Here is a 14,727-nt window from a genome sequence, read left to right as displayed (position 1 = left end):
AGTCTGTAGATCAAGTTGAGGAGAACTGACATCTTGACAATATTGAGTCTTTCTACCCAGGAATGTGAAATATCTCTTCAGTTTTCTTTAGTATTTTTATCAAAGTTTCGTTTTATTTTCTTCTTAGAGATCTTGAACATATTTAGATTTTTACCTAATGATTTCATTTTTGTGGTGCTAGTGTAAATGATACTGTATTTTTAATTTAAAAGTCAACTTGTCCATTGCTGATATATAGGAAAGCAACTGACTTTTGTATATACTCTCGTGTCTTACAATGTTGCTGTAGTCACTTAGTTCCAGATGGATTTTCTATGTACATGAACCTGATATCTATAAACAATCAACGGTTTCTTTCTTTTTTTTTTTTTTTTTTTTTTTGTCTTTTTGCCATTTCTTGGGCCGCTCCCGCGGCATATGGAGGTTCCCAGGCTAGGGGTTGAATCAGAGCTGTAGCCACTGACCTACGCCAGAGCCACAGCAACGCAGGATCCGAGCCGCGTCTGCAACCTACACCACAGCTCAGGGCAACGCCGGATCGTTAACCCACTGAGCAAGGGCAGGGACCGAACCCGCAACCTCATGGTTCCTAGTCGGATTCGTTAACCACTGCGCCACGACGGGAACTCCTCAAGTGTTTTTTCTGTATTTATTGATATGTTCAAGAGGTTTTTCTTCTTTATCCTGTAATGATGGATTCCATTAATTGATTTTCAGACAGCCTTGCATAACTGGTATAAGTCCAATTTGGTCATAAATATAATTCTGTTTGGGATTTGTTAAATATTTTTGCATCTATGTTTATGTGAGATATTGGTGTATAATTTTTTCTGTAATGTCTTTATTTGGTTTTGATATATCAGTGTAATGTTAGCCTCAGAAAATGAGTTAGGAAGTATTTCCTCTATGTCTATCCTCCAAAAATATTATAAAGAATTGGTATATTTTCTTCTTGATATGTTTAGTAGAACCCATCAGTGAATTTGTCTGAACCTGGTGCTCCCTCTTTTGGATTTTTTTTTTAATTTATCATATTTGACTTACAATGTTCTGACTTACAATGTTCTGTCAATTTCTGCTGTAGATGGCTATATATATTTATAAACATATGCATACACATCTATAACACACATTCTTTTTCTCACATTATCCTCCATCATGTGCCATCACAAGTGATTAGATATAGTTCCCTGTGCTATACAGCAGGATCTCATTGCTTATCCGCTCCAAAAGCTATAGTTTGCATCTTCAAACCCCAAACTCCCAGTCCATCCCACTTCCTCCCCTTCATCAACCAGAAGTCTGCTCTCCAAGTCCATGATTTTCTTTTCTGTGTAAAGGTTAATTTGTGTCATATATTAGATTCCAGATACAAATGATATCATATGGTATTTGTCTTTCTCTTTCTGACTTACTTCACTTAGTATGAGAGTCTCTAGTTCCATTCATGTTGCTGCAAAAGGCATTAATTTGTCCTTTTTATGGCTGAGTAGTATTCTATTGTGTATATCTTCTTATTCCATTCATCTTTTGATGGACATTTAGAGTGTTTCCATGTCTTGGCTATTGTGAACAGTGCTGCAATGATCATACGGGTGCATATGACGTGTATCTTTTCAATGAAAGCTTTGTCTGGACAGATGCCCAGGAGTGGGATTGCTGGGTCATATGGTAGTTCTATATTTAGTTTTCTGAGGTACCTCCATACAGTATTCCATAGTGGTTGTACCAATTTATATTCCCATCAGTGGTGTAGGCGGGTTCCCTTTTCTCCACACCCTCTCCAGCATTTGTTATGTGTTGACTTGTTGATGGCCATTCAGACAGGTGTGAGGTAGTACCTCATAGTAATTTTGATTTATATTTCTTTAATAATCATGCCTGTTGGCCATGTCTGTATATCTTCTTTGGAGAAATGTCTTCAGGTCTTTTGCATATTTTTCAATTGGGTTGTTGGTTTTTTTGCTATTGAGTTTATAAGTTGTTTGTGTATTTTAGAGTTTAAGCCCTTGTCAGTTGCATGGTTTGAAACTATTTTCTCCCACTCTTTAGGTCGTCTTTTTGGGTTTTTTAATGGTTTCTTTTGCCATGCAAAAGCTTGTCAGTTTGATTAGGTCCCACTGGTTTATTTTTGCTTTTATTCTGTTGTTTTGGGAGTCTGACATAAGAAAACATTTCTACGGTTGATGTCAGAGAATGTTTTGCCTATGTTGTCTTCTAGGAGTTTGATGGTATCTTGTCTTATATTTAATCCATTTTGAATTTATTTTTGTGCATGGTGTTGTGTGACTCACAACATAACTACTCATGCTTAATATTTTAGTATTTTATTGATGCTATATTATGAATGTATATTTTGTTATATGTGGATTGATAACTCTTTTAAATTTTACATTATATATGGGAATTTGAAATTTTTTCTCAATTCTATTACATATTTGCTAACAGAAGTCAGTATTTATTTGAAATGTACTTTATAACTGCTTTTTCCTATTATTTGTTATCTATTCATTATACTAAGTTTATGCTTCTCTAACTCAAACACTCTTTGTTCTGACTGTATTCTTCATGACAACTTTGAAATTTTATATGTATATAAATAGTCATCACAGTTTTTCAAAATTAAGGGGAAATTTATCTTTATAATAAGTTACCCATCATATGTTATTGAATAGAGTACAAATTATGCCAGTTTTTTAAAATAGGCAATTTCAAAGCAATTTTATTTGTGTGATAGGCAGTTTCTGGTCGTTTCCCAACCCTCTCTACCTGAAAGTTTCACTCTTTTCTGTCATTAAGTTTATTTAGCTGGAAGAATTTGAGAATTGGCATTTAGAAGTTTCTTTATTCTACAATTTACATTACTGAGGTTTTCCAAACTATTAATAGATGAGGAACTGAGGTTCAAAAATATTAATATCATTAACCATGATGGTCAAGTTAGTAAACAGTCTGTCTTTTCCCATTATAAATTGTATGAATTGGACAAAATAATCTATGACTTAATGTTTAGCTCAATGTCTAGTATGTAGTAGTAACTTATCAATAAAAAAATTCTCACATATTGGCTAGAGAAGAATACAATGGATAATATAATTTAGCTGTTAAAACATCAACATTAATGCTGTATTTTTAAAAGAAAAACTATATGGGAATAGATATGCGTATTTTTATAACTGAATCACTTTGCTAATAGCAGAAAATGACACAACGTTGTAAGTCAACTATACCTCAGTAAAATTGAAAAAAAAAAAATGGAAAAAGACATGACCTAAATGACCTAAATTCTTGGATACAGAAACAAAGCTAAACAAAAAGAGAATATTTGGGACAGGAACAAACTTTTAAGCTAGGACAAAACCTTATTGGAGACAAGAATTTCTCTTTATAATTTGTGTTGTCAATCTGCTTTAATTTGATCTACTTTTGTATTTTTATTTTTTGCAGTGTATCTTATTTGGAGAACAGTAAAAGAGCATTTTGTACTTGTAGAGCGTGTTTCATCAGAATGATTTCAAACTCATTAATTCTAACAGCATCCCTAGGGGCATGCAACATATTACACAGGTGAAGAAATTTAAAGCTGATATTTAAAAATAATTTTTCCCTATCAATTGAAACACAATGACCAAACCTTTAATTGGCCCATACTAGGTGCAAAAATAGAGGTTCAACTAATATGACTATGATTTTGGAAGTGGAGAATCCAAATATCTTTGGTTAAACAATCTTGATAAAAGAAAAATGTAAATTATTTAAATATGCTTCTGTACATAGCAAACATAATTCATCAAGAAAAATGTGGTATTTACAGTCATTTTAATGTAATGTTTTACAAAGAAAAATAAGTGACTGCTAATCCTGATTTTGATCTAATTTGGGACAACTCATTGATGGTTAAAAATTTAGATTTTAATTACTCAAAATCAAACACTTTACAGGAGTTCCCATTGTGGCTCAGCAGGTTATGAACATTGCTAGTATCAATGAGGATGTGGGTTTGATCCCTGGCCTTGCTCAGTGGGTTAAGGATTCATCATTGCCATGGTAGAGGTTGCAGATGCAGCTCACATATGCTGTGGCTGTGGTGTAGGCCTTCAGCTGCAGTGCTGACTCGACCCCTAGCTTGGCAATTTCCATTTGCTGCATGTGCAGTCTTTAAAAAAAAAAAAAAAAAGAGAGAGACTATCCAAATTATCCATAAAATTTCTATTAAAGAATCTAATTTGCTCAAAAACTAATGGATCTACCCTTTTAGAAGGAAGTGCGTTATCAGAAAACCTACAGAGCACAGTAAAAATTCTGATCCAAGCATTCACAGGCAATTAAAATTATGCAAGACTAATTTTCATTAAAAACACAGAATCAGGTGTTCAAAAATACTGAGAGATTATACATTAATAACTACTTGGTGAAATATGCTATATCAAAAGCAGTTTTGTGACTTCATGATCTTAAGTAGTTATGGGATAGACCAGCTTTCCTACTTTTAACTTGAGACTTTCTTAATATTACACCAATTCTTATGTATTTTTAAATGAGAAAAATGCACAGACAGTAGGTATAAATAATTCAGATAATTGGTAAGAGAGGCATTTTATTCAAAGGTACTTTAAGGAAAACTCACAGCTTCTTTGGCTATGAGAGTTATATACAGTGATTACAATGTTCTTTTCTCCTAAATATATCGAAATGGGAAACTCACAAGCGTTTTAAGAGAGCCATTCCTGAATCTTATCACTAGCTATGGTGAGTCTTCTTATAAATATTTTCAACATTTTTTATATATAATATTCTCTATTCCTACTGCTTATACTAAATGGCAAGAAAATATTTTTCTATGATATTTTACCAAAAATTTTCACAATGAGATAGGCAGAAAAAATTATAATCAGAAATTCCTTCTTAAAAAAAGAGGGGGGGAATCCTTCTTTCCTCCACTGAATATGCCTCAGAACACACTGAAAGTGAAGCACCAAGAATACTGTTCAGGGTTACATCAGAGCCCCTGAGGATTGGAACTGCTTCAAGAGATGTGTTTCCCTACATACAAACCACTTGTTCCTTCTGTCAAGTCACAAGGGTTTGGTCTTTTATACAATAGATGCCTGGATTGAAAATTTTGTGCCTCTTCACTTCAAATTATAAGACTGTCCACCAGAGTTCTCACTAAAATGTCTTAGCAATGTTATATTTATTCTCTTATATTAATTTACTTTAACTTCTTTATTTTTAAATTGAAGTGTAGTTGATTTACAACATTGTCTTAGTTTCAGGTGTTTCATGATTCAGTTATACATACACTATTTCTATTCTTTGTAAGATTCTTTTCCCTTACAGGTTATTACAAAATATTTAGTTCCCTGCACTGTACAGTACACCCTTGTTGGTAACCTATTTTATATATAGTAGTTTATATATGTTAATCCCAACCTCCTAATTTAACTTTTTCCCCCATCCCCTTTGGTAACCATAATCTTATTTTCTATGTGTGTTCATTTCTGTTTTGTATAAAAGTTCATTTGTATCATTTTAAGATTCCACATACAACTATTCATATGATATTTGCCTTTGCCTGACTTATGATAATCTTCAGGCCCATCCGTGTTGCTGCAAATGGCATTTTTTTCATTTATTTTTATGGCTAATGTTCCATCCTGTATATATCACCACATCTTTATCCATTCATCTGTCAATGGACATTTACATTGCTTCCATGTCTTGGCTATTCTAAATAGTGCTGCAATGAATACTGGGGTGAATGTATCTTTTCAAATTATTATTTTCTTTGGGTATTCCCAGGAGTGAGATTGCAGAATCATAAGGTAGCTCTATTTTTAGATTTTTAAGGAACATCCATACTGTTCTCAATAGTGGCTGTACCAATTAACATTCCTACCAACAATGTAGCAGGGTTCCTTTTTCTCAACACCGTCTCCAGAATTTGTTATTTGTAGATTTGTAATAATGACCATTCTTATTGGTGTAATGTGATAGTTCACTGTAGTTTTGATTTTCCTTTCTCCAATAATTAGCAACATTGAGGATCTTTACTTGTGCATTTTGGCCCTCTATCTTTGGAGAAATATCTATTTAGATCTTCTGCCCATTTTTGATTTGGTTGTTTTCTCTACTTTTTTTTTATATTGAGCTATATATATTTGTTTGTATATATATTTTGGAGATTTATCCTTTGTCATTCTTATAATTTGCAAATATTTTCTCCTGTAGGTTGTCTTTTCAGTTTTTTATGGTTTGCTTTGCTATGTAAATGCTTTTAAGTTTATCAGGTCCCTTTAAAAATTTTTGTTTTAATTTCTTTAGGCGATGGATCCAAAAGAAATTAGGATCTAATCTGTGATAGATGTCAGAGAGTGTCCTCAGAGATCTGCTGCAATGTATGTCAAAGAATGTTCTATGTTTTCCCTTAGGAGTTTTATAGTATCTGTCCAGTTTTACATTTAAGTCTTTAATCCATTCTGAGTTTTATTTTTGTAGATGGTATTGGGGAATGTATTAATTTTTTACATGTAGCTCTCCAGTTTTCCCAGCACCACTTACTAAGGAGACTGTCTTTTCTCCATTGTATAGTCTTGCCTTTTTTTTTTTTTTCTGTAGTTTAACTGACCAAAGGTGCATGGGTTTATTTTGGGGCTTTCCATTAATTACTATCACTATTACTACTAATTTCTATTAATTAATTTGGCTATTTAGGGGTTTTTGTGTTTCCATGAAGATTTTCAAACTTTTTGTTCTAGTTCTGTGAAAAACGTTGTTGGTAATTTGATAGGGACTTTATTGAATCTGTAGACTGTAGGTTGCTGTATTATAGTCATTTTCTTGGATTCCTCCAATCCAAGAACACAGTATTTTGTTCCATCTTTTTCTATCACTTTGGATTACATTCACTAGCGTCTTTTAGTTTTTGGAGTACAGGTCTTTTGACTCCTTGGGTATGTTTATTCCTAGGTATTTTTTTATTTTTATGTGTCTATACATTAAATTGTTACCTTAATTTCTCTTTCTGATCTTTCGTTGTTAGTTTATAGGAATGCAAGAGGTTTCTCTGTGTTAATTTTGTATCCTGAAACTTTACTGAATTCATTGATGAGCTCTAGTAGCTTTCTGGTAACAACTTTAGGATTTTCAATGTATAGTAACTTGTCTTCTCCAAACAGTGGCAGATTTACTTTTTTCCCAATTTGGATTATTTCATTTCTTTTTCTTCTCTAATTTCTGTCATTGGGACTTTCAAAACCATGCTGAATCGAAGTGGTGAGAGTGGACTTCCTTGTCTCGTTCCTGATCTTAGAGGAAATGCTTTCAACGCTGGGTATGATATTTGTTGTGGGATTGTCATATATTGCTGTTATTATGTTGAAGTATATTCCTCCCATGTCCACTTTCTGGAGAGTTTTTATCATAAATGGGCATTGGATTTTATCAAAAGCTTTTTCTGTATCTATTGAGGTGATTATTTGGATTTTATTCTTTAGTTTGTTAATGTGGTGTATCACTCTGCTTTGTGGGTATTGAAAAGTCCTTGCATCACCAGAATAAATCCCTTTTGATAATGATGTATGATCCTTTAAATGTACTGTTGGATTTGGTTTACTGATATTTTGTTGAGGATTTTTTGCCTCTATGTTCATCAGTGATACTGGCCTAAAATTTTTTGTTTTATCTTTGTCTGGTTATGATATCTGGGTGATGGCCTCACAGAATGAGTTTGAAGATACTCCTTTCTCTGCAACTTTTTGGAAAAATTTCAGAAGGATAGCTGCTAACTCTAAATAGTTGGTATAATTCACCTGTGAAGCCATCTAGTCCTGTTCTTTCTTTCTTTGGGAGTTTTTAAATTACTAATTCAGTGTAAGTATGGATAATTGTTCTGTTCATATTTTTTTCTTTCTTCCTGGTACAGTCTTGGGAGATTGTATTTTTCTAAGAATTTGTCCATTTCTTTTAGGTTGTCCATTTTATTGGCATATAGTTGCTTGTAGTAGTCTCTTATGGCCCTTAGTCTGTCTTTGGTCTTAAGATGTAACTTCTTTATCATTTCTAATTTTATTGATTTGGGCCCTCTCCCTTTTTTCTTGATGAGTCTGGTTAAAGATTCAACAATTTTGTTTATCCTTTATCTTGTTTTCTTCATCTCTGCTTTTTATTTCTTTTCTGATTTTTCTGGCTTCTTTCATTTTACTTAGGTTTTGTTTGTTCTTTTTCTAGTTGCTTTAGATGTAAAGTTAAGCAGTTTGGGATTTTTCTTGTTTCCTGATGTATGCTTGTATTGCTATATACTTCCTTTTTTTTATGGCTGCACCTGCAGCATATGGAAGTTCCCAGGCTAGGGGTTAAATGGGAGCTGCAAAAGCTGGCCTAAGCCACAGCCATGCTAGATCCAAGCTGCATCTTTGACCTACATCAGTCTAGCCACCTGAGGACAATGAAGCTGGTAGCTTAAGCTGCTAGATACCATAGATCCTTCCCATAACTCAGAACAGACAAGTAAGTTAAAAAACTCAAGTTCCAAGCTATACTCTGAGGAAGGAAAGAGTAGATCCCTGCATCCAGCCTTCAACATCCCTGTGGATGTCAAAAAAAATATATATATATATATATATCATATAACCAATTTTGGAGCTCTGTTGAGTTGGGAAAGGTCCAGTTCCATGAGGGAAAATAGAGACAGCAGTTGGGCTGGCAGACACCACAGATTCTTCTTCCTGTCTCAGCAATGAGTGAGGGATAAAACTGGTTTCCTCATTCTTCCTGGGGAGGGAAAGAGCTGGTAAAGGCCCTTGAATCTTCAGCAAGGCTGATTGGCAGAGGTTTTCTCCTGAATGTGAACTGTTTGTGATAACTGAGAAACATTCCTGACGTCTAATATGAAGATTTCTACAGAGTGTTAAGGGAAAACATATTAAGACAAAGATGTTCCAAACAAAGAACTCAATAATCTCCCAAAACTGACCCTGCTGGAATGCCCTGAACCTGTTACATGACCTACCTTATAGAAAATTAAAAATAACTGTAAAAGATATTCATCAAAGACACCAATGCATGAACAAAGTGATAATTTAAATAGATTGAAAGACTATATAATTGGGGAAAAACAGTCTCGTTTACAAATGGTGGGAAACTGGGTATCTACATGCAAAACTATATAATTGGACTTATACCATACACAAAAATCTATTTGAAATGGATTGATGACTTAAATTTAAAACCTGAAACTGTAAAAATTGTAGAAGAAAACATAGGAGTAAAGCTTAATCATATTGATCTTAAATGATCTTTGGTGTAATACCAAAAGCACAGACCAAAATGCCAAAACTAGACAAGTGGGAGTATATTAAATCAAAAAGCCTCTATGCAGCAAAGGAAAAAAATCAACAGTGAAAAGAAAACCTATGTAATGGGAGAAAATATTTGCAAACTATATCTCTTAAGAGGTTAATCTTAAGGATATATAAGGAATTTCTTCAACTCAGTAGCAAAAAAATCTAATAACCCAATTTAAAAATGAGTCAAAGACTTGAATATATGGTTCTCCAAAGACCGATAGACAAATGGCCAATGGGTATATGAAATAACGCTCAGTGTCACTAATCATCAGGGAAATGCAAACTGAATCCACAATGAGATATCACCTCATACCTGTTGGGATGGCTATTATAAAAAATAAAAGACAGCAAGTGTTGGTGAGAATACGGAAAACTTTGAATTCTTATATACTATTGGTGGGAATGTAAAATGGTACAGCCAATGTGGAAAACAGTATGAGATACTTCAAAAAACGAAAAATAGAACTACCATTCAACAATCCCACTTCTGGTTATTTTTCCGAAAGAAATGAAATCAAGATCCTGAAAAGCTAGCTGCACTCCCATGTTCGTGGTGGCTGTTCACCATAGTCAAGAAGTGGAAACAACCTAGATGTCAGTCGACAGATGAGTGGATGAGGAAAACGTAATATATACATGCAGGGAATACTTTTCATCCTTAAAAAGAAGGAAATCTTGCCATGTGTGACAATAGGAATGGATCCTGAAGACATCATGCTAAGTGAAATAAGCCTGTCACAGAAAAGCAAATAGTGTTTGATTCCATTTATATGAGGTATCTAAAACAGTCAGATGCATAGAATCAAAGAGTTGAATGGTGGTTGGTGGGGGTGCTGAGGAGAGGGGGGGGAAATGTGGAGTTACTCTTAGGCATAAATTTTCAGTTAAGCAAGGTAATTTCTAATTATTTGACTGGTTTCTTAAAATCTTTGATGAAATTATCACTAAATTTATCTTAACGTGTGGCTATCAGATAGTCCATTACAAGAGCAGAAGTGCCAGCTCCCCATTGCTTTCTGTGCTTTGAATATGTGGTGATGTGTGATATGGGTTAAGTGTGTGTCATTTTATCACCTATTAAATAAACACAGAATTTGGACATGTGCCCTTGTTAATCCTTCTGTGCCTCTCATTGTTAGAGACACTTAAAACACTTGGGGTAATGAGTTTTGCATAAAGTGCGGATTACATAGAGAGATAAAGTAAGGGTTTGTGCTGCCAATGTTAACTTCCTTCTCATAAAGTAAAATAATTCAAAATTCTAGTATTTTCTTCCTTTCCCATGCTGGCTCACACTAAGTACTGTCCAGTATTCCCCAAAGAAAATTAAAGCCTGTATCACTGGCTTCATACTGTCACCTGGTCTCTATATTGCTTTTGGCTAGAGAGTGAAACAAGGTCTTATATTCTACAGGGTTACTCTCTTAAGACGTAGGAAATAGTTTGCGCCTCGGGAATATTTTTGACCTTCTTAGCACTGGGCTTAATATCTGAGCTTATTAAAGTGGATTTACTAATCCATCTGTTTCATTTTGTTTGAATTTAGGGGGACCAGACATTACAATTCTGGATTCCTTTTTATTTATGCATTTATATTTTCCAAAGAACATATGAAAACCAAATTCTAGTAATTGCCAAGGGAGATCCTTGTTGCTTTGAAAAGTTTTGCAAATAAATTATTAAAATAATGCTGAGTCATACATGGTTTTACCAAATCTAAAAATTATCATGTGATCATTCTCATTCATGTACTTTTATGAACCATTATTATAGGAATAGCATCCTATACTTTTAATGCAATTTATACACTTTTTAAAGTAGTACCATAGTTTAGAATTTTTTAACAGTTATGGACCTAAATTAAAATGTCTCCTTCTACCACTCTATATTTTGGCCAGTGGGTATCATTAGCAAAAGTAAAGAAAGAAGGAAAGACTGAAAATGATAAACACAAAAATAAATATACTAAATCAAATTTTGACAATATTTCCCTCATTAGTGAAGTTTTTTACTACCTGTAGCAAATCAATTGACAGAGGAATAAATTTAAAAAAATGCAGCAACGTTTTTGTTAATTCGAGTGACTAGGTAAGTGTATCTAGAATGTTGAACAGTATTTATTTATTTAAGTCCCATTTTCATTACTGATACCAAAGTAAAATTAGTTACGTAATTTAGAAGTTAAGTTGGTTTCGCTCTCACATAATTTCTAGTTCTTCCTCGGCTTAGAACATGATTTAGTTCTTTGTGTATTATTTTTAGAGGACGTTAGCAGAAACATTTTGAGCATTATGACCAAATACTGACAATCTGTCAGTTCAAGCTCAATTATCTGACATAGATACTGGATTTGAAACATAGCAGGAATAATTAAATGTTGAATGCATGGATTATTCCATTGATATAGAAGGATATCTTAACATCACTGTCTTTTGAATACAAAGCACGTATTGCCAATGCAAGAACATTTGTTCATTTCTATCTGGATGGCTCGATCAAAAGCTTCATAAGGCCAAGTAGCAGGTTGTTTTCGTTCCTTGTGAGATGTTCAGTGTCCAACTCAGTACCTGGCAGAGGGTCCATTGGTGTATATTTATTAAATAAACAAATGCTTAGGCCCCAAAAGTAACTAAAGAAAACGATTCAACTACTCACAATTAGCACAATTTTCCTGTTAACTGAACCCATTTGTAAGCTTCTCCAGTCCTTTTATTCTTGATTATGTTCAGCTTACTTCATGTGACACCTAATGGAGGAAGCAACACATTGATCATTAGAAGTAAAAAAAAAAAAAAAAAAAATCCCAAAGCTATTCTACCCATCAGATATTACAGGTATTATACTGCTACCCTTGTGACTTTCAAAGTGCCTATATAGTTGAAATTACATAAAAACAAATACTATCATTTGAAAATTAAATAAATGTGTTTGGGAACCTCCACAACTCCAAATCACCTCTGTCCTGGTCTACAGTAGTAGCATACTAATTCTTTCTTCTCATTCCAACCTAATAGATCCATTCTCTGCATAGGAACCTGAGTTAGTTTTTCAGTGTCTTGTCTTATCCAATTACTCTTCCGCTTCAAATTATCTTATACTTTAATATAAATACAGTGGAAGACAGTTTATTTTTTAAAGTAATGATTTTTATTTTTTTCCATTATAGTTGGTTTACAGTGTTCTGTCAATTTCAGCAAAATGACCCAGTCATATATACATGCACACACACACACATATATATATATATTCTTTTTCTCACAGTATCCTCCATCATGTTCCATCACAAGTGACTAAATACAGTTCCCTATGTTATACAGCAGGATCTCATTACTTATCCACTCCAACTGCAATAGTTTGCATCTATTAACCCCAGACTCCCAGTCCATCCACCCCGTCCTGCTCCAGCTTGGCAACCACAAGTCTATTCTCCTTGTCCATGAGTTTCTTTCTGTGGAAAGGTTCATTTGTGCCATATATTAGATTCCAGGTATAAGTGATATCATGTGGTATTTGTTTTTCTCTTTCTGACTTACTTCACTAAGTATGAGTCTCTACTTCCATCTATGTTGCTGCAAAAGACATTATTTTGTTCTTTCTTATAGCTGTATAATATTCCATTGTATATGTATACCACATCTTCTTAATCCATTCATCTGTCAATGGACATTTAGCTTGATTCAATATCTTGGCTATTGTGAACAGTGCTGCAATGAATATACAGGTGCTTTTATCTTTTACAAGGAAAGTTTTGTTTGGATATATGCCCAAGAGTGGAATTGCTGGTCATATGGTAGTTCTATGGATAGATTTCTAAGGTACCTCCATACTATTTTCCATAGTGGTTGTACCAGCTTACATTCCCACCAACAGTGCAGGTTTTCGCCACACCCCTGCCAGCATTTGTTATTTGCTGACTTGTTAAAGATAGCCATTCTGACAGGTGTGAGGTAGTACCTCATAGTAGTTTTGATTTATATTTCTTTAATAATCTGTGATGTTGAACATTTTTTTCATGTGCCTATTGCCCATCTGTAAATCTTCTTTGGAGAAATGTCTGTTCAGGGGTTTTTCCCATTTTTCAACTGGGTTGTAGGCTTTTTTGCTGTTGAGTTGTATAAACTGTTTCTGTATTTTAGAGATTAAGCCCTTGTCAGCTGCATCATTTGAAATTATTTTCTCCCATTCCTTAGGTTGCCTTTTTGGTTTTATTTATGATTTCCTTTGCTGTGCAAGAGCTTGTCAGTTTGATTAGGTCCCAGTGGTTTATTTTTGCTTTTATTTCTGTTGCTGTGGGAATCTGACCTAAGAAAACATTTCTGCGGTTGATGTAGGAGAATGTTTTGCCTATGTTCTCTTCTAGGAGTTTGATGGTATCTTGTTTTATATTTAAGTCTCTCAGCCATTTTGAGTTTATTTTTGTGCATGGTGTGAGAGCATGTTCCATTTTCATTGATTTACATGGAGCTGTCCAGTTTTCCCCACACCACTTGCTGAAAAGATGGTCTTTTTCCCATTTTATATTCTTGCCTGCTTTGTCAAAGATTAATTGATCATAGGTGTCTGGGTTTATTTCTGGATTTTCTGTTCTATTCCATTGGTTTGTATGTCTGTTTTGGTACCAGTACTACACTGTCTTGATTGCCAGGGCTTTGTAATATTGCCTGAAGTCTGGGAGAATTATACCTCCTATTTGGTTTTTGTTCTTCAGAATTGCTTTGGCAGTTCTGGGTCCTTTGTCATTCCATATAAATTTTTGAATTGTCTGTTCTAGTTCTGTGAAAAAATGTCATGGCTAACTTGATAAGGTTTGCATTGAATCTGTAGATTGCTTCAGGTAGTATGGACATTTTTACAGTATTAATTCTTCCAACCCAGAAACATGGAATATCTTTCCATTTCTTTGAATCCTCTTTAATTTCCTTGACTAATATTTTATAGTTCTCCACATATAAATCTTTCACTTCCTTGGTCAGGTTTATTCCTAGGTATGTCATTTTGGGGGGTGCAACTTTAAAAGGCATTGTATTTTTGCATTCTTTTTCTAATATTTCATTGTTAGTATACAGAAATGTGACTGTTTTCTGAATGTTAATCTTGTATCCTGCTACTTTGCTGAATTTGTTGATCATTTCCAATAGTTTGTGTGGGGTCCTTAGGGTTTTCTATATATAGTGTCATGTTATCTGCATACAGTGACAATTTTACCTCTTCTCTTCCAATTTGGATACTTTTTATTTCTTTTGTTTGTCTAGGACTTCCAATACTGTGTTGAATAAAAGTGGTGAGAGTGGTCATTCTTGTCCTGTTCCAGATGGAAGACAGTTTTTATTGTGACACTAGTTAGGTGGCTGCTACTACCTTTCTGACCTTGTTTTCTACA

General features: G+C 33.9%; 1 protein-coding gene and 1 long non-coding RNA gene across 7 annotated transcripts in view; one reads left to right on the top strand and one right to left on the bottom strand.

The window, feature by feature from the left end:
* CCSER1 (coiled-coil serine rich protein 1) overlaps nucleotides 1-14,727 on the top strand; it is a 1,224,168-nt gene that overhangs the window by 1,177,429 nt on the left and 32,012 nt on the right. The gene's annotated exons all lie outside the window — the stretch shown is intronic.
* LOC110261993 overlaps nucleotides 8,336-14,727 on the bottom strand; it is a 115,699-nt gene continuing 109,307 nt past the window's right edge. For both annotated transcript variants that reach the window (XR_002346473.1, XR_002346474.1), the window contains exons 2-3: nucleotides 12,003-12,093; nucleotides 8,336-11,914 (exon numbers count right to left, since the gene is read on the bottom strand). This is a non-coding gene — a long non-coding RNA (uncharacterized LOC110261993). The remainder of the gene's footprint in view (nucleotides 11,915-12,002; nucleotides 12,094-14,727) is intronic.

The sequence above is a fragment of the Sus scrofa genome, chromosome 8, assembly GCF_000003025.6.
Source record: "Sus scrofa isolate TJ Tabasco breed Duroc chromosome 8, Sscrofa11.1, whole genome shotgun sequence".
NCBI lineage: Eukaryota > Metazoa > Chordata > Mammalia > Artiodactyla > Suidae > Sus > Sus scrofa.
This window is presented reverse-complemented; position numbering and strand designations above follow the sequence as displayed.